General features: G+C 39.1%; 1 protein-coding gene across 8 annotated transcripts in view; it reads right to left on the bottom strand.

The window, feature by feature from the left end:
- Positions 1 to 20,605, bottom strand: part of SETD5 (SET domain containing 5) — an 81,683-nt gene that overhangs the window by 49,686 nt on the left and 11,392 nt on the right. The window contains exons 2-3 of one of the 8 annotated variants that reach the window (XM_060111101.1): positions 19,648 to 19,935; positions 12,437 to 12,540 (exon numbers count right to left, since the gene is read on the bottom strand). The exons of 5 other annotated variants lie outside the window; for them this stretch is intronic. The gene's annotated coding sequence lies outside the window, so the exon portion shown is untranslated. The remainder of the gene's footprint in view (positions 1 to 12,436; positions 12,541 to 19,647; positions 19,936 to 20,605) is intronic. 2 more of the 8 variants (XM_060111100.1, XM_060111103.1) reach the window with 2 other exon arrangements.

Raw genomic sequence — 20,605 nt, 5'->3', positions numbered from 1 at the left:
ATGCAAAAAAAAAAGTCTAGGAGAGAGAAGTGATAAGCATTAGAGGAAATAAGTAAGAATTATTGGAAAATAAGAGATGTACTCTCAGAAAAGAGAAAGAGCTCAGAGATCTGGGGAAAAGTTCATGTACTTGGGGTAGTGTACGTTATAAGTTAGGCTTACGATCTGAAGCAAGTTAATACAGGCAAAGGATCTAGAAATTCAGGGCTGAAGAGAAGAAAAGACAAACGTGTTGGGATAAACAATTAAGAGAGACTAAAGAAACATCATTATTTAGTAATTTAGAGTCAAGATAAAGTTATCCTTTTCTCCCACCTCTTCTCCTTCAACACCTGTTTATCCCTTGGCTCCTTTGCCTAAATTTATACTCCCTCTAGGCGCTACTGGGCTTGGCACAATAAACTGATGTCTACAAAAGCTCTAAACTTACTAGAGTAGGAGGCAATTAAAACCCAATTAAAAAAAAATCCTATTTCAGTCCATAGTAAGAATTTCTTTCCCCATGAAAAACTTCAATAATGGCAGTATTATAGAGGCGAAGACATACTTCATTGTGCTTGGAAGGCAGGGGGGTGAGTAACAGGATAAGAGTACGCTCTGTAAATAACGAAACTAAATACTACAATCTTAAATTATTTTAAGATGACACTGAAGAAAAAGAAATATTTTATTTACAACTCATTTAACAGTGATAAACAGATATTTACTGCTAAACTAACCAAGGATGCACAGACTTTCTGCCCTTAACAATAATCAATTAGGAAAATTTTAGGTTTCTAAGTGTCAAATAAAGATGATACCCTCAATGAACTTCGATTTACCTCTTTAAAGAGCTATATTCTAAAGACTTTCTAAAGGTTTTGTCCTACTGTGTTTGAAGCCTCTGATCATGCTTTAGAGCCATGTTCCATACTAGATCGGAAAAGAACCTTTCCTACCTCTGTGTCTGCCTCCTCGAAATCCATACTTTTTTCATTTTCAAACCCTGAATGGTAACCATGTTTACTTACTCCAGACAAAGTCAGATATACATATTTATAAGGAATTGATATCTTTATATTTTCAGTAGTATAGGCAAAATTTCTCCAGTTGATAAAAAATTTAGAGTTTTAAGTTCAGAGTCTAATTCATTATTCTATAGATGAAGAAACAGAGCTATAAAAGTATTAACTTATGAGAAGTCACACACACAGTAGTGTAGCTAAGAAGAAAATTAGGATTTTAACGTATAGGTTCTATTTATTAAAGTAATTACTACTAACTTTAGATAGCAACATTTGAATTAAAAGAAAAAAAATATATTTTTTTGGCTGCTGAGCAGCTTGTGGGATCTTAGTTCCCCAACCAGGGATTGAACCTGGGCCCTCCACAGTGAGAGCGCAGAGTCCTAACCAACAGTCCACCAGGGAATTCCCTAAAAGAATTTTTTTTTTTTTTTTTTTTTTTGCGGTACGCGGGCCTCTCACTGCTGTGGCCTCTCCCGTTGCAGAGCACAGGCTCCGGACGTGCAGGCTCAGCGGCCATGGCTCACGGGCCTAGCCGCTCTGCGGCATGTGGGATCTTCCCGGACCGGGGCACGAACCCGTGTCCCCTGCATCGGCAGGCGGACTCTCAACCACTGCACCACCAGGGAAGCCCCTTAAAAGGAATTTTTAAAAAATTAAGCACCAATTATTGTTGGTACTACGTTAGACAAACAAGTCCAGATTAACATTCCTGGCTCTCTTGGGATTTATATTACCTAGATTTGTCAGGGTTTTCTTCATTCGTTCATTCAACAGTCATGAAGTGAGTGAGTACTTATGTAACTCTACTACGTATAAAAACAATGTTAAGTTTTATTTTAAAATGTTTCTCTTGGGACTTCCCTGGTGGCACAGTGGTTAAGAATCCGCCTGCCAACGCAGGGAACACAGGTTCGATCCCTCCACTGGGAAGATCCCACATGCCGCAGAGCAACTAAGCCCGTGCACCACAACTACTGAGCCTGTGCTCTAGAGCCTGCGAGCCACAACTACTGAGGCTGCGAGCCACAACTACTGAAGCCCACGCACCTAGAGCCCTTGCTCCGCAACAAGAGAAGCCACAATGAGAAGCCCACGCACCACAATGAAGAGTAGTCCCCGCTCGCTGCAACTAGAGAAAGCCCGCATGCAGCCCCCGCCCCCCCCAAAATAATAAAGTTTCTCTTATCCAAGTAGAAGAGGGTAGGCACTTTGCAAAAACTCTTTCGGTTTGCCTGTGTGCCAAAGTACTGCATCTTCACAACCATGAAGGGAAAAGAAAATCCTGAAGTGTGTCTCTACAACTAATGAGTCATCCTGAAGTGAAAATAACACCCTACCCCGAAAGAAAGAAAACCCCAAACCACTCCATCTTTTAGCAGTGACACAGAGGGGTACAGAAACAGATTCTTTTATAAATCTCTTAAACTGTTTAGACAAAACTTTTCACTGATTGGTCTCATGAAAAATTCTATTAAGAATGAAGAAGAATAAAGAACAATGGGCAGCAAGAACCTTCAAAACACAGACAAACAGAACCTGACTATACGTGTTCTGTGATTATTTGACAGACCAGGTGTCTAAGTACCTAGCAGTAAAGGAATTTAAAGCTTAATAATTCTGATATGCACAACGGGGATCCTCTCCTAACCAATAGCTGTATCTTTATTACTTATTGAGAAATAATAAATGCTTATAAAAATATACAAACATTACAAATGCATAAAAAGTAGAAGTGAAATTCTCACATAATTCCACTTCCCAAAGTTCCCCAAAGATGAAAGTGAAAACCCTACTTTTCTTTAATCAGCTTTGCTCATTTAGTAGTAAGTTTTGGACATCTTTCTATATGCGCATGTACAAAATTTATTTCTTCCTCTTAAACGACAGCACTGGGGCTTCCCTGGTGATGTAGTGGTTAAGAATCCACCTGCCAGTGCAGGGGACAGGGGTTCAAGCCCTGATCTGGGAAGATCCCACCTGCCATGGAGCAACTAAGCCCATTTGCCACAACTACTGAGCCTGCGCTCTAGAGCCCGTGAGCCACAACTACTGAGCCCACACACCACAACTACTGAAGCCCATGCGCCTAGAGCCCGTGCTCCGCAAAACAAGCCACCGCAATGAGAAGCCCATGCACCGCAACGACGACCCAATGCAGCCAAACAAAAAAAAGACAGCACTGTATTCTATCCTATGGATCTACTATAATTTAAATCAATTTTCTGCAGGAGAATGTTTAGATTGTTGCTAATTTTCCATAATATACACAATACTGCACTGAATGGGCATGTACATATGCCTTTCTTTATACATTTGTATAAACAATTCCTTAGGACACATTCTTAGAAGTGGAACTGCTAGAAGGGCATGAGCACATTTATTAGTGATGCCGAACCACCCTCCAGAAAGTTAAGGCCATTTTACACTCCTACAAACATAGTGGGAAGGCTACATTTTCCCGTAAGGTTCAAAATAATTTCAATTCTAACATTCCTCATAGAGTTTCTTCCTTAGAAGACTCTCTACAGCCTACAAGGAAACCCTAAAATAAAAGTTAATTGCAGGGGCTTCCCTGGTGGCGCAGTGGTTGAGGGTCTGCCTGCTAATGCGGGGGACGCGGGCTCGAGCCCTGGCCCGAGAGGATCCCACGTGCTGCGGAGCAACTGAGCCAGTGTGCCACAACTACTGAGCCTGAACTCTGGAGCCCGCAAGCCACAACTGCTGAGCCCACGTGCCCCAACTGCTGAGGCCTGTGTGCCTGGAGCCCGTGCTCCACAACGGGAGAGGCCACGACAGTGAGAAGTCTGCGCACCGCAGCGAAGAGTGGCCACCGCTTGCTGTGACTGGGGAGAGCCTACACACAGCAACAAAGACCGAACGCAGCCAAAAATAAAATAAATTAAAAAAAAAAAGTTAATTGCAAATTCTCAACAATTCTGTGATACACTCTTAAGACTACTGACTGGATGTCCTCTAAAATTCTTTTATACTAAGTAGGAGATCTCAGTTGCTTTTTCACTAAACTTGGGATGGGATCTTCAAAGTAAAACCTAGATAAGGCACCATTACACAACGGAAGTATTTTCTTATGGTTGTCCCATGACAACTTTAAATTCATTTAATAGAAGGCAGTGCCAAGCTCTAAATTTCTTTTCCCAGTAATGAAAAAACAAATGCTAGCCATCTAGCTGGCATCTGTTGATTTGAGCTCTTCAGTTTCAAATAAGCTATCAAAACTCTGTTCTAACAGTTCTGCCTCAGTAGTATATGATACCTTCCATTTTTAATTACCCTCAGAAAGAGAAAAAAGTTTGAAACTACAAGAAGCTTGTCAATATTGACTTACTAGAAGACAGAGTGAGAAAATATTGACTAAATTTGTAACGTAGCTACAAATCATTTGGTATATACTCCACTATGACACCGGACATGGTTCAAATCTAAGTCCTGGGCCAATGAGGCAAAAAACCTCACTTTTCCACTGTGCTGGCACTAGCACCTGACTGACAGCCTAGATGCAGAGCTATTCTTTCTCCTCTGAATTATTTCACAGATTGTCTTTTACCCATCCATTCACCAACACTACTCACCTCCTTATGATTTCAAGGTTGCAGTGAACTGTTCTCACTGAGTTCTCAACCCTTCAATCTACTCTTCATTCTCCCATGACGCTAAATAACTATGATCATTATCATTCTACTATTAGAAACAGACAATGGCTACCTAATACCTACTGGGTTAGTTCAAACTCCCTTTGCCTGAATGGAAGACCACCTTTGTTAATTAGCTATTCATCTGTTTCTTTTCCTTCAAAATTTTGTTCACACTACTTATCTTGTCTGATATGCTATTTTTCTGCATCTTAAAAAAACTTTATTATTATTATAAAAATTTCAAACAAATACAAAACCGGAGAAAACCCTGTAATGAACTCACAGACTACCGAGTTTTAATCAACAACCAACTCATAGCCAATCTTATTTTATCTATAATCTTTCCTCTTCTAAATGATTATTTTAAAGCAAATCCCAGAATTATCAGTTGTACATATTACATTTGCTGAATAAAGTTATCCCTTGTTTATTATAAATATGGTGAGAGTGGCTGGCTTATAATGACAGGTGGCAGTGATAGGGAAAGAAAGACCATCATTCCAAGGCAAAAGTGAAAATGGATAAAAACGTAATGTAATTCATCAATTGATTTGCTGAGTAATGTTTAGGCTTTACAATTATACACACATAACTATTAAAAATGTCAATCTTTTTTTTTAAGAAAAAAAAAAATTACTGGGAATTCCCTGGTGGTCCAGTGGTTAGGACTCCGCTCTTCCACTGCAGGAGACACAGATTTGATCCCTGGTTGGGCAACTAGGATCCCGCAAGCCGTGTAGCAACCACCCCCAAAACAAAAAACAAATACTGTAAGCCATTTTTTTTGGATTTTTAAATTTGATATGGACCATTTTTAATAGATTTATTTATGTGTATGTATGTATGTATGGCTGTGTGCGGGCTTTCTCTAGTGGCGAGCGGGGGCTACTCTTCGTTGTGGTGGGCGGGCTTCTCATTGCGGTGGCTTCTCTTGTCGTTGCGGAGCACAGGCTCTAGGCGCGCGGGCTTCAGTAGTTGTGGTGCACAGGCTTAGTTGCTCCGCAGCATGTGGGATCTTCCTGGACCATGGATTGAACCCATGTCCCCTGCATTGGCAGGCGGATTCTTAACCACTGAGCCCCCAGGGAAGCACTGATACGGACCATTTTTAAAGTCTTTATTGAGTTTGTTACAATACTGCTTCTGTTTTGGTTTTCTGGCCCTGAGGCATGTGGGATCTTAGCACCCCCACCAGGATCAAACCCGCACCCCCTGCAGTGGAAGGCAAAGTCTTAACCATTGGAGTGCCAGGGAAGTCCCAGTAAGCAATTATTATTATTATTTTTAAATTTTATTTATTTATTTATTTTTGTCTCTGTTGGGTCTTCGTTTCTGTGCGTTGCGGCAAGCAGGGGCCACTCTTCATCGCGGTGCGCGGGCCTCTCACTGCCGCGGCCTCTCTTGTTGCGGAGCACAAGCTCCAGACATGCAGGCTCAGTAGTTATGGCGCACGGGCCCTAGTTGCTCTGCGGCATGTGAGATCTTTCCAGACCAGGGCTCAAACCCATGTCCCCTGCACTGGCAGGCGGATCCTTAACCACTGAGCCCCCAGGGAAGCCCTGATATGGACCATTTTAATTAAAAGTCTTTAGTGAGTTTGTTACAATAATGCTTCTGTTTTGGTTTTCTGGCCCTGAAGCATGTCAGATCTTAGCTCCCCCACCAGGGGTCAAACCCGCACCCCCTGCATTGGAAGGCAAAGTCTTAACCACTGGACTGCCAGGGAAGTCCCAGTAAGCAATTATTTTTTGATCTGAGTTTGTTGATAACAAAATTTCTTGTGTTCTTGGGAATGCAAATTTTTCCTTATAGCAGAGTTAAGTACAAGCATACACACGACCCACATCTCTGACATAGCATTCTTACTTGTATATGCTATGTGTCAATAAGTAAAAATAGATAAAACACAGAAGAAACACCTGGAAGCAGTTAAGTGTGATAAACCAATGCATTAAAGAGAAGGACTGTTTGTGACCACTCAGAGGGGTGGGATAGGGAGGGTGGGAGGGAGGGAGATGCAAGAGGGAAGAGATATGGAGATATATGTATATGTACAGCTGATTCACTTTGTTATAAAGCAGAAACTAACACACCATTGTAAAGCAATTATACTCCAATAAAGATGTTAGAAAAGAAAAAAAATTGGTTTTGAGTCAAAAAAAAAAAAAAAAAGAGGACTGTAACATCACACTAGCAATGGATCATATCTGAGGTGCCAGCCAGCTGTTCTTTTTAATGAGCAGTTTCTTAATAGTACTAGAACCTTAGACTGATGACTAACTTAGCGTTAAAAAAGCTCACATACTCAATGGAAGCATACTTTCCAGTCAAAAAATAACTCACTAATAATGGTGAGTGTCGCAGAACAGAAACATTTGGAAATATATATAGCTGATACCTATATAAACTACAAAGCAGAGATATCTTAATATCCAGTTAGTGGAAAATAGGCCAAAATCAATGCCAATGCAAATATATACCAACACATTCTATTACCAAACTACCCTCCATAAGCTATACTGATAACAATCAAATTAAACTCAGGATAATTTGTAATTTAAAAAGTAACAGTGATGTAAGACAACGATCAACTCAAAGAAACACTGATGTACATTGTTTTGCCTAAGCCAAAAACTAGCCTACATTTACTCATATAGTAGCTTACTGGGTAAAATGAAATCTTTGAAATGGTAAGTACATCATTTCCCTAGAAGTCCAAGAGGATGAACATCTCTGGACCAACTAGCTAGTAATTTGTTATGAGACGCAGAAACTTGTAAGAGTTCTCATCATGAAAAACATCAAACATATTTAACTTATGGATTGTAAAATTATTCTCTGGAGATCTTAATATGAGAATAATTTAAAAACCTTGATACAGAGAATTCCCTGGCGGTTCAGTGGTTAGGGCTCTGCGCTTTCACTGCCTAGGGCTTGGGTTCAATCCCTGGTTGGGGAACTTAGATCCCACAACCTGCGTGGTGTGGCCAATAAAAATAAAAACCCCAGGGCCTCCCTGGTGGCGCAGTGGTTGAGAGTCCGCCTGCCGATGCAGGGGATACGGGTTCGTGCCCCGGTCTGGGAGGATCCCATATGCCGCGGAGCGGCTGGGCCCGTGAGCCATGGCCGCTGGGCCTGCGCATCCGGAGCCTGTGCTCCGCAACGGGAGAGGCCACAGCAGTGAGAGGCCCGCATACCGCCAAAAAAAAAATTAAATAAATAAATAAATAAATAAATAAATAAATAAAAAACCCCTGATAATCCAGTTTCAGTAAACCCTTCAGCTGTATTTGGACCAAAATTCTCATTCATTAATTAATACTTAACAATAAACTAGCCCCCCAGGACATGGACAAAACAGTACTTTTTAATGAATACAACTGGTACAGTAAAGTTGCTCCGAATTCTCATACAAAATATAATCACAACTGTATACTATGTTAAAATTTCCCAGTTAGGGCTCCCCGTTGGCGCAGTGGTTGAGAGTCCGCCTGCCGATGCAGGAGACATGGGTTCCCGCCCCGGTCCGGGAGGATCCCACATGCCGCAGAGCGGCTGGGCCCGTGAACCATGGCTGCTGGGCCTGAACGCCTGGAGCCTGTGCTCCGCAACGGGAGAGGCCACAACAGTGAGAGGCCCGCGTACAGCAAAAAAAAAAAAAAAAAAAAAAAAAAAAAAAAAAATTCCCAGTTATTTTATTGTCTCTTTCAATCACCTCTGTTACTTTTCCTGTCCTGTCAGAGTTTGACCCTAAGCAAAGCCCAGAATTCTAGCACTGAACAAAGTGGAGTAAAACATAAAGCATCTTAGGATTTAGCTTCTATTTTTCTTTTTTTGTTAAAACATTTTCTATTTACAAACTTATTTTTTCCTAAGTAAAATATTTCTAAATGCTCAACATTACTGTTTTTGAATATGGTATTTCCTTTTCCAGTGCCTGGTAACCAATACATAAAAACTAAGACTTAAAAAAAAAAAAGCCTATGCCCTAGATTTTGACAAATCTCTTGTAGACCACCACTAATAACTTTAGAACAGTGGTTCCCAATCTTTTTGGGTATAAGGATGGTTTTTAAAACTGCAAAAATTTTTTGGGGTGGAAGAAACGGCTATAGGGGGTCAAAGGTAGAAACTTCCGGTTGTAAAATAAATAAGTCATGGGGGTATAATCTGTAGCATGGTGACTAGTTAATACTGTATCGCACATTTGAAAGTTGCTAAGAGAGTAGATCTTAAAAGTTCTCATCACAAGAAAAAAAATTGTGACTAAGGTGAGGGGTGTTAGCTAGACTTATTATGGTGATCATTTCACAACGTATACAAATCATTATGAAATCATTATGTTGTACACCTGAAACTAATGTCAATTAAACCTCAAAAAAAAATTAAAAAATAAGGCCATCAGGGTGGGCCCTAATCCAATATAATTGGTGTCCTTATAAGAGAAAATCTGGACACACAAAACACACCAGGGACATGCACACACAGAGGAAGGACCATACGAAGAGGCAAGAGACCGACCATCTGCAAGCCAAGGAGAGAGGCCTCAGGAGAAACCACCCCTGCTGACACCTTGATCTCAGACTTTTAGCCTCATAAAAAGTGCAAAAAAGTTTATCTGCTGACTAGGAAAATACAGTAAAACAAACAAACAAACAAAAAAAACCCACAACAAAAAACCCCCCATGAATTTGTCAACACATTAGATCCTTTGCAATTGAGACTCCTGGCCCACGAAGCACCAGTGCCCAAGAATAATAATTATGGGCTTCCCTGGTGGCGCAGTGGTTGAGAGTCCACCTGCTGATGCAGGGGACATGGGTTCGGGATATGGGTTCATGCCCCGGTCCGGGAAGATCCCACATGCCGTGGAGCAGCTAGGCCCGTGAGCCATGGCCGCTGAGCCTGCGCTCCGCAACGGGAGAGGCCACAACGGTGAGAGGCCCGCGTACCGCAAATAATAATAATAATAATAATGATTATGGAGAACTGACGATATTTCTGCACAAGAGCCTTTCATTTATGTCCTTAAGGACCATTATCTATTAACATTTAGCCACAACGGGACTAAACAATTTATACTCTGATAAATGTATCAGATGATACTTACTAAAACTGACAAAAAAAAAGGGAAACAAACAAAATCCCTAAGAAGGAGACTTCCTTTGACCTCTTAGGCCAAACCACCATAAAGCCCCCTGTTAAAGCAAAGATGTCTTTACATTCAACCCTGAATTCTGAAAAAAATTACATGACCCATAGCTCTTCAATGAACTTAGGATTTCTTAAGAATCCCCTAAGACTCAAGTTTGTGTTTCATGTTTTAAATTCCAACTCTTCCCCCATCTGTACATGAAAGCAAGAAGGAAACCCACGACGCACGCTTTCCATTTGACTTAGTATTTATATTCAAAAATTTATCTGGGGGGGCTTCCCTGGTGGCGCAGTGGTTGAGGGTCCACCTGCCGATGCCGGGGACACGGGTTCGTGCCCCGGTCCGGGAGGATCCCGCATGCCGCGGAGCGGCTGGGCCCGTGAGCCATGGCCCGTGAACCATGGCCGCTGAGCCTGCGCGTCCGGAGCCTGTGCTCCGCAGCGGGAGAGGCCGCGGCGGTGAGAGGCCCGTGTACCGCAAAAAATAAAAAATAAAAAATCTGGGGTATAACTACCTTGTTACAGTTTTTCTAGCAGATTTCGAACTTAACACCTTTTAGCTATTATTTGAGCATACATACTCATTAAATTCCTACCAACTCTGCATTAGTGAACTGTTCAAAGGACACAATATTGGCCTAAAATTTTCTTTGAGGGGGACCTACGACGAACGTTTATTTGGCTATCAGTCTATTACAGTTCAAACAAAATCCTAATTTACAAGCCAAAAACAGTTTTAAAGATAAATGTTTGGGAGCCGCTTGACACCATTCCTTATTCTACAAAAATTCAAATTCCTTTTAGAAGTCTTACCAGCCTTCTAGACCTATTATTAATGCCTCCCTTTTTTACTTCCTTTTTTTTCTTTTTAATTTTTAATTTTTGGCTGCGCTGGGTCTTCGTTGCTGTGTGCGGACTTTCTCTAGTTGTGGAGCACCAGCCCTAGGTGTGCAAGCTCAGTAGTTGTGGCTCATGGGCTTAGTTGCTCCCTGGCATGTGGGATCTTCCTGGACCGGGGACTGAACCTGTGTCCCCTGCATTGGCAGGCAGATTCTTAACCACTGCGCCATCAGGGAAGTCCTTTAGGTCCTTTTTAAAAGGTATTTTCTTTGGGAAAAAATTGATTTATCAAGCACAACTGAGTGTGCATCTATGCCAATTTGATACAAGTAGGTTTTGATTTCTAGGAGCAAAATTATTTAAATTTTCAAAAATACAAGAATTCACAGATTATTTCTTTATAAGAAAACAAGTACGTTCACGGGTGGGCTCTGTGGTGGTTTGCTGCTTGGCCTAATAGGTCAAAGGGGGGCACCTTTTCAGGCTGGAAAAGAAATCAACTGAGTCAAGCTCCTCTCTTAGGAATCAAATCCTAGGATGCCTATAGTTCTTAACCTTTTTGAAGAGTAAACACAGATTTCTGTGATAATCTTAAGAAGATTATGAAACATTACCTCAGAAAAATGTAGAGGCAAAACTCAGGGAAAAATTCTAGGGATTCCTAGGCCTCTGATCTACACCCATTCCTGAAATGCAGGCAGTCTGGGATAATGGAAGCCGGTAACTGACTGAATGGTAAGTACCCTGGAAGTCAGAATTTACAATATGTCTAGTAGGGGACAAAGTCCAATAAAACCTCATCAATTTCCTCTCTTTATCCAGATCCAAGACCCCTATCCAATTCGAGGCAAAGAATCCTAGAGGAAAAAGGGGAAAAACTACAGACGGATGGCAACACCCAAAGTCAGGAGGAGAGGAAAGTGTGGATTATGTTGGTGGACTCTTCTTTAAATAACCTAAGTAATACAGTATAATGAAAAGATCCTGGAATCATACAGGGTTGACTCACTTTATTACTAGTTGTGCGATCACTCTGATTCAGTTTGTTCATCTGTAAGCCACTCCTATAGCACTACTTTGAGAATTAAGTAACATAACATTAAGAGAACTTAGCAAGATACTTAGCACACTGCAGGCACCTACTTTTGGTATGCAGGGTTACAATATTAGAGAAGTAAATAGAGGTCAAAAGGCAAATAGGAACCACTTTCCTGCTTCCAAGGCAATAGCATTTAGTGGAAGAAAAGAACCTACAGTTTGAGTTTTGTTAATAACTTGCCAAGTCTACTAACGTTAAGACTTGCTAACAGTCACAGAATAATCTGCACTTAGTCAAATACTTTTTCAGAAATTCAACCAGCTCATAAAATGAAATCTAATACATACTGAACATACTGTTAATTTACCCACTTGCTTCCTCAATCCTGTCCAATTCCTCTCAGAAAGGCTCTCCAGAATTTTATACAGACTTCAAAAAAATATTAGTTTCCTTTTATTACAAAGTCATATCTGCGTAGCCACTCTGTTTTTCCACTGATTGGAAGTATCATGTGACAGTCACAAAAGGAACTGGGCTCAGAAAGCAAGTAGCACCAATGGGGAAAGACAAACATCTGAGTATGTTACTATCTGCTTTAACAAGACTCACAACAGCCAATTTGATAGATACCTTTATTTTATCCTTTAAAATTTTTTATTGTGAAACATTTCAAGCAAGTAATAAAAGTAAACTTTTAGAAGAAACTCCATTTATGTATCATCTTTCAACAATTACCAACTCACAGTCAATCTTGTTCCATCTTTTACCTCTCCTCCATTCTAAGGCAAACACCAGGAACATATCATTTCATCCATAAATATTTCAGCATGTATCTCTAAAAGAGATTCTTTAAAAAAAAAAAGTGTGCATTTTAGTTCCTGTTTTGTTTTGGAGGGAACTTTATTTTAAAAATTTTTATTGGAATATAGTTGATTTACAATGTTGTATTAATCTCTGCTGTACAGCAAAGTGAATCAGTTATACATATATTTACATATATCCACTTTTTTAGATTCTTTTCCCATATAGGTTATTACAGAGTATTGAGTAGAGTTCCCTGTGCTACATACAGTAGGTCCTTATTAATTATCTATTTTATACTTAGTAGAGTGTGTATGTCAATCCCAATCTCCCAATTTATGCCCCCTCCCCTTTTGGGGGGGAAGATAACTTAAACCACCATTTTGTCCTTTCCTAGAACTCCCATTCCTATATCTAAAGTATTGTTATCCAATCTGAATTCACTTTAGCACTCCTCAATCTCACTCTAAACCCAAAGTACTAAAACAAACAAAAATCTTCCAAAAAAATTAGGGAACACTTCAAAACTCATTTTACCCTGATATCAAAGCCAGATATTAATACTACAAGAAAAGAAAACTACAGGTCAATAACCCTGATGAACATACATGAAAAATCCTCAACAAAATATTAGCAAACTTAATTCAACAGTACATTAAAAGGATCATATACCATGATCAAATGGGTTTTATTCCTGGGATGCAAGGATGGTTCAACTACCCAAATCAATCAATGTTATACACATTAAAAACCATATGATCATCTCAACAGATGCAGAAAAAGCATTTTACAAATTCCAACATCCTTTCATGATAAAAACTCTCAATGAATTGGGTACAGATGGAGTGTACCTCAACATAATAAAGACCATATATGACAACTCACAGCTGACATCCCACAGCTAACATCATACTCAAAGGTGAAAAGTTGAAAGCTTTTAAGATCAGGAACAAGACAAACATTTCCACTCTTACCACTATTATTCAAAACAGTAGTGGAAGTACTAACCAGAGCAATTAGACAAGAAAAAGGAAAAAAAGAAAAAAAAAGAAAAGGCATCCAAATCAGAAGTAAAATCATCTCTGCTTGCAGATGTCATGGTATTATCTAGCAAACCCTAAATATTCCCCCCAAAATGTTTAGGATAAACAAATTCAAGGAATTCCCTGGTGGCGCAGTGCTTAAGAATCCGCTTGCCACTGCAGGGGACACGGGTTCGATCCCTGGTCCAGGAAGATCCCACATGCTGTGGAGCAATTAAGCACGTGTGCCACAACTACTGAAGCCCACACGCTGCAACCACTGAAGCCCATGAGTCTACAGCCTGTACTCTGCAATGAGAGAAGCCACTGCAGTTAGAAACCCATGCGCAGCAATGAAGAGTAGCCCCTGCTCGCCACAACTACAGAAAGCCCATGCGCAGCAACGAAGACCCAACACAGCAACAAAACCCCAAAACAACAACAAAAAACAAATTCAGCAAAGTGACAGGATATAAAACCAATATATAAAAAAATCACTAACAACAAACTACAGGAATGAGAAATTAAGAAAACAATCCTATTTACAACAACATCAAAAAGAATAAAATAATTAGGAATAAATTCAAGTGAAAGATCTGTGCACTGAAAACTGTAAAACACTGATGAAACAAATCAAAGACACAAATGAATGGACAGTTTGAGCTCATCAACTGGAAGAATAGTGCTAAAATGTCCATACTATCTGAAGTGATCTACAGATTCAATGCAATCCCTATCAAAATTCCAATGGCATTTTTCGCTGAATAGCCAAAGCAATCTTGAGAAGGAAAAACAAATCTGAAGCATCATATTTCCTGATTTCAAACTATATTACAAAAATTCAGTATGGTTTTGTCATAAAAACAGACACATACATCAATGGAACAGGCTGAAGAGCCCAGAAAAAAACCCACGCATATATGGTAAACTAATTTTCAACAAAGGTGTCAAGAATATACAATGGGGAGAAATTCAGCAAAAACTATGGATCAGGACTTCTTTGGATATTCTTTAATTTTGAGAAGCATCTTTCTGTTACTAGAGCTGTTAAGAGTATTTTACAGGCCGTGACAGCACTGTAAGCAACCTAAGTGTCCATAAACAGAAAAATGGATAAAGAAGATGTGGTACATACACACAATGAAGTATTACTCAGCCATAAAAAGAGAATGAAATACTGCCCTTTGCAGAAAAAGGATGGACCTAGAGATTATCATACTAAGTGAAGCCACACAAAGACAAAATTGTATGGTATCACTTATATGTGGAATCTAAAAAATAACACAAAAGAACTCATTTACAAAACAGAAACAGACATAGAAAACAAACTTATGCTTATCAAAGGGGAAAGGGATGGGGTAGGATATATTTCTGATAAATTATTTCAAAATATAAATCACAGTACTTCTACAGCTGATAATTCTGATGGAGTAATTTTTCTTAAAAAATTTAACTCTTTATATAAATCAGTTTGCTGTAAATCTGAATTGAATTTTAAAATGTAAATTTATACAATGGCATTTTAGTGTTTCCTCTGACATTTTCCGTAAATTATGGAGGTTGTACAAGAAACTAAAAGTGGCTTTTTTTATTTGCGTATAATTAAAATATAATTAATTAAAATTTCATTCATATATATAAAAAAAGAATACACAGTGGGGAAAGGATAATCTCTCTTTACCATAAATGGTGCCAGGAAAACTGAACATCCATGTGCAAAAGAATGCAACTGGATGCCTATCTTATATCACACAGAAAAATCAACTCGAAATCTATTAAAAAGACATGAATGTGAGACCTGAAACCAAGTAACTCCTAGAAGAAAATATAGGGGATAAGGTCCTTGACATTGATCTTGCCAATTATTTTTTTTAAATAAATTTATTTATTTACTTAGGGCTACACTGGATCTTTGTTGCTGCGTGCAGGCTTTCCCTAGTTGTGGCAAGCAGAGGCTACTCTTCATTGTGGAGCAGGGCTCTAGGCGTGCGGGCTTCAGTAGTTGTGGCACACAGGCTCAGTAGTTGTGGTTCGCGGGCTAAGAGTGCAGACTCAGTAGTTGTGGCGCACGGGCTTAGTTGCTCTGTGGCATGTGGCATCCTCCCGGACCAGGGCTCAAACCCGTGCCCCCTGCACTGGCAGGCGGATTCTTAACCACTGCACCACCAGGGAACTCCCGCTAATTATTTTCTTAAAAATTAATTTTTATTAGAGTACAGTTGCTGTACAATGTTGTGTTGGTTTCTGTTGTACAACAAAGTGAATCAGTTATACATATACACATAACCACTCTTTTTTTTAGATTTCCTTCCCGTTTAGGTCACCAGAGAGCACTGAGTAGAGTTCCCTGTGCTATACAGTAGATTCTCATTAGTCATCTATTTTATATATAGTAATGTATATATGTCAATCCCAAACTCCCAATTCATACCACCCCTCCCCCCTTTGTAACCATAGTTTGTTTTCTACTTCTGTGACTCTACTAATGCTTTGCAAGTAAGTTCATCTGAATTATTTTTCTAGATTCCACATATAAGCGATATTATATGATATTTGTCTTTCTCTTTCTGACTTGCTTCACTCTGTATGACAATCTCTAGGTCCATCCGCATCACTGCAAATGGTATTTTGTTCCTTTTTATGGCTGAGTAACATTCCATTGTATATATGTATCACATCTTCTTTACTGCCAATGATTTTTTTTTTGATTTAACACCAAATGCCAGGACAACAAAAGCAAAAATAAACAAGTGAGACTACAACAAAGTAAAAGTTTCTGCAGAGCAAAAGAAACCATCAACCAAAAGAAAACATAATATGGAATGGGAGAAACTATTTGCAAACCACAGAGCTGATAAAGGGTTAACGTCAAAAACATTTAAGGAACACATACCACTCAATAGCCAAAAGAGGAAAAGAACAACAAAGAAAACCCAATTAAAAAATGGGCGAAGGACCTGAATAGGTATTTTCCCAAAGAAGACATAAAAATGCCCAACAGATCCTTGAAAAGGTCAACACCACCAATCATCAGGGAAATGCAAATCAAAACCACAATAAGACATCACCTCACACCTGTTAGGATGACTATTACCAAAAAGACAAGAGATGATAAATACTGATGAAGATGTGGAAGAAAGGGAACCCTTGTGCACTGTTGGTGGGAATGTAAATTGGTGCAGCCACTATGGGAAACAGTCTGGAGGTCTTCAAGAAATTAAAAGTAAACTACCATTTGATCTAGCAATCTCACTTCTGGGTATATATCCAAAGGAAACAAAATCACTATCTTGAAGAGCTATCTGTACTCCCATGTTCACTACAGCATTATTTACAATAGCTAAGTTATGTAAACAACCTAAGTGTCTGCTGAAGGATGAATGGATTAAGAAAATGTGATATCTACCTATCTATCTAGCTGTTTACCTACCTACAATAGAACATTATTCATAAAAAAGAAGGGAATCCTGCCATTTGTGACAATATGGATGAACCTGGGGGGTGTTATGCCAAGAGAAGTCAGACAGAGAAAGACATATGTTGCATGGTATCACCACTTATACAGGAATTGGTAAAAAACAAACAAACAAACAAAGCAAAAACTCATAGAAACAGACTGTAGAATGGTGGTTGCCAGGAGTTGGAGTGTAAGAGAAATGGAAAGAGGTTAGTAAAGGGTATAAACTTTCAGTGAAAAGGGTGTCTAAGTTCTGAGGATCTAATATATAACACATATTGGAAAAGTGAAACGTGCTGAGAGATTAGAATTTATAGGTTCCCTCACACACACAAAAAGATGAACATGTGATGGATGAATGTTAATTAACCTAATTGCTGGAACCCTTTCACAACATATGTGTATATCAAACAATCATGTTGTATGCTATAAATATATCACAATTTTGCTTGTCAATTATACCTCAATAAAGCTTAAAAACAAAACAAAAAACAAAAACACCTGACCTGATGAGCAACCTGGACTTACACAGCTTTACCTGAAGGCACTTATAAGGCTGATATATCTTAGAATTCCAGAGTTAAAAAATTCCTTTCACTCTGGTCAATATACACGGTGCCCAAGAGCCGCTTCTAATGATGTCTGAAAAGGACCTTGGATCCTGAAAAGAAGTTTTGTTTCCTTAAAGCTCCCTTCTCTGGACTTCCCTGGTGGCACAGTGGTTGAGAATCCGCCTGCCAATGCAGGAGACAAGGGTTTGATCCCTGGTCCGGGAAGATCCCTCATGCTGCGGAGCAACTAAGCCCATGAGCCACAACTACTGAGCTGGTGTGCTGCAACTACTGAAGCCCATGCGCCTAGAGCCCGTGCTCCGCATCAAGAGAAGCCACCACAACGAAAAACCGTGCACCGCAACGAAGAGTAGCCCTCGCTCACCACAACCAGAGAAAGCCCGCGCACAGCAACGAAGATCCAATGTAGCCAAAACCAAAAAAAAGAAAAAAACCGCACCAAAAACTCCCTTCTCTATTAAGATTTTTAATGTAATTATATTTATATAGCAAGCACTGGTACATTTGTAAAGTCAGAAGCCTCAAATTTTAGCTAGACACCAATTATTACTTTGTTAACAGTTGGTTCTTTTCATATAACCAAGGGAAGTTGTGAAAATCAGATGCTATATTTACAGCATGTAAGCATTACTTACCCTAAGAATGCAGACAGAGTTTAGAGAATTGATCAAATACTCATAACAATAACAACTTCCAAAATAAAAGCTAACATCTAGAGAATGCATTCTTTCTAAAAGCCACTGTGTCCTCAATCACTTTGTATGCATCAGCTCATGTAATGCCCACAACTTCATGAGAAAGGCACTATCCCTATGTAGCCAAAGACTTACACTCACCAAGCTGAGAAACTTGTCCAAGGCCAGAGCAAGGAAACCCCCAAACTAGAACCTGAACCAAGGTCTATCCAATTTCAGAACCCTCACACCTTTAACCACTATCACTTCACCATTTCATATCTTGATTTAATAATTTTTAGCATACAAAATAAATATATTAGAATGTGACATAAGATTGCTGAAATGATGTTGTAACTTCTTTCTTTTTAGGTATTATAACTAGAAAGGATAAGACAGATTTAATATTTAACAGGTTTAAGATTTTCAACAATTTGATTTTTAATTTAAAACTTATAAAATCAAATAATTTGACTTTTAAATTACAAAGCTAAAAATTAGATGACACCCTTTCTAAGATAATATCTAAATCTCAGGTCTAAGGGTGAATCATTCAAAAAACATTAATTGATGACCTTTGTACTACAAGTACTACCAGTGTCCCAAGTGGTAGTCAAGGTCAAGTATCTGAAATCATCAGGGACAAATGGAAAATGATCTAACAACTCAAGAGAGAGAATTTTTACTAGAGAAAGGAAGGTTCTTATCTTGAACTGTTTATATTAATTAAAGAAATTCTGGACCCTAGAAGAACAGAAAAGTCCACGTCCTTTTCCATGGCCTAAAAGTTATCAGTTACTGAAAAATCTAGAAGCAGATAAGGTTTAGTAAATAAACTAACTTATATGTTTTTGTGTCACAACAGAAGTACCACGACAAAATATCACTTTAAATAGTATTCATATGAATCTTACATATAAGGACAGGAAGATAACAGAATGGAATAAACCTAGACGTTAGACCTCTGACTATACTCAGATTTGTAAATTTCACTTAGTAACCATATTTTATATAATTATAAAAAAAGTAATCTTTGAAAAGTCTGAAAGTGAAATAAAACAAATTAACCCCACTGCCTATCAAGTTGGTGGCATAACCACATAAAGAAGAACTATTCCAAGTGATTTTAAACCACTGTAATTTGACTGTATATCCTTGGATGGATATATGCTCAGGGCAAAGACAAACAAACAAAACAAACTCACTTTCCAGTAATCATACTGTTCTGCCATTCTAAAATTGTTGTGTGGGTATCGTGGGACGAAGCCAAGTAATTACATTGGTTATTAGTGGAAACTGGGATTTGGGGCATGGGGAAAAGATTAGGCTTATGAAAATATCATGAAGCACTAAATTCAAAATAGAAGTTATCAAATACCAACAACTGATATATTTTTTTAACTTTTTAAAAAAAATTTATTTATTTACTTATTTATTTATCTTTTTGGCTGTGTTGGGTCTTCGTTTCTGTGCGAGGGCTTTCTGTAGTTGCGGCAAGTGGGGGCCACTCTTCATCGCGGTGCACGGGCCTCTCACTATCGCGGCCTCTCTTGTTGTGGAGCACAGGCTCCGGACGCGCAGGCTCAGTAGTTGTGGCTCACGGGCCTAGTTGCTCCGCGGCATGTGGGATCCTCCCAGACCAGGGCTCAAACCCGTGTCCCCTGCATTGGCAGGCAGATTCTCAACCACTGCGCCATCAGGGAAGCCCCCCAACAACTGATATTTAAAAAAAAAAAAAAAAAGGAAAGAGAAAAAGAGGAAAGGAGAGAAACCATTTTTTAGTTCTGTTCACTGAAAAGGTCTAGAAACAAGGTCCAACCCAAGAGCACTACACTCCTAACACCCAGACCATGGTCTCTAAGTACCATTTCCCACTAAAAGAAATCAGAGTTTTGCAGAAATGAGTAATTCCAGGTTTGGGGTGGGAAATATACAAAATGATCCTAGAACATCTTGTCATACTAGAAAGCAAGGAATCAATCAAAACAAGCCAGGAAACGACTGAGAATAAATAAAAAGGACTTAGAAGCCAACAGCCAAATGTGGGACAATTTGAATGTCAAAACTAGTAACTCCAAGGGACTGAAACATATCAAACAGGTTTAAAACCTTAAGTATACAATAATAATAACACTTTATTGCTCACCTCTAGACGTTGCTAAGTTACCAACCCATTATTTTGAAAATTAGTAAGAGGGGGGAAAAAAAAAACCAAGTACTGATCTTGCTTTTTGTATTCAAACTGTATCTTAGGGTACCATATAATTAATGAGGGGGAGTATTACAGAAAATAAATGAAGTAGTGATAGAATATCACCATTCCACAATCATGAAGGAAATAAGGATCTAAGCCTGTTCTTCTCAAAGTGTGGTCTGAGAACTCCTG

This window comes from Mesoplodon densirostris, chromosome 10 (assembly GCF_025265405.1).
Source record: "Mesoplodon densirostris isolate mMesDen1 chromosome 10, mMesDen1 primary haplotype, whole genome shotgun sequence".
Lineage (NCBI taxonomy): Eukaryota > Metazoa > Chordata > Mammalia > Artiodactyla > Ziphiidae > Mesoplodon > Mesoplodon densirostris.
Note: the sequence above shows the minus strand (reverse complement) of the source record. Positions and strands in the feature narration are given on the sequence as shown.